Below are 643 nucleotides of genomic sequence, written 5' to 3' on the forward strand. Positions count from 1 at the left end.
GCGAGTCGAGGCGGACGTCGTCGCGGTAGCGACGACGGACGCCGAGACGAGCACGTGACACCAGTGCCTCCCTGTCTTAGCGTAACGCGATTCGAGGCGGACGTCGTCGCGGTAGCGACGACGGACGCCGAGACGAGCACGTGACACCACCGCTACCCTGTCTTAGCGTAACGCGAGTCGAGGCGGACGTCGTCGCGGTAGCGACGACGGACGCCGAAAGGAGCACGTGACACCACTCCGCCGATTGAAGAGGATAGGTTTGATGATGAAAAAAATGATGATCAATTAACAGAACAATTTGTGCTAGTATATATAATCTACGCTACCTCCTCGCCTATGCAAATTGGGCATGCGTTCTTCAATCGCAGCCACTTCTGAACACAATGAGGGTGGTAGTAGTGCTCACATTCGAGGAGCGTCAGGGTCTTGCCCTTGACGAAGTCCTCCAAGCAGATCTCACAATCACGTCTGTCAGGCTACCCCTGCTCCAGGTTCGGTGTTGTGTAGTTCATGCTCTTCAGCGATGCAATCCTCTCTGCATCTGCACCCTACGTCGGCGGTGGGTGCTCGATCGCTCCTGCTGCCGGCTGGGAAGAGGGACCGGGGACGACGTCGGTACCCCTCGCCATAATGCATGCAAAAA

Source organism: Triticum dicoccoides, chromosome 6B (assembly GCF_002162155.2).
Source record: "Triticum dicoccoides isolate Atlit2015 ecotype Zavitan chromosome 6B, WEW_v2.0, whole genome shotgun sequence".
NCBI lineage: Eukaryota > Viridiplantae > Streptophyta > Magnoliopsida > Poales > Poaceae > Triticum > Triticum dicoccoides.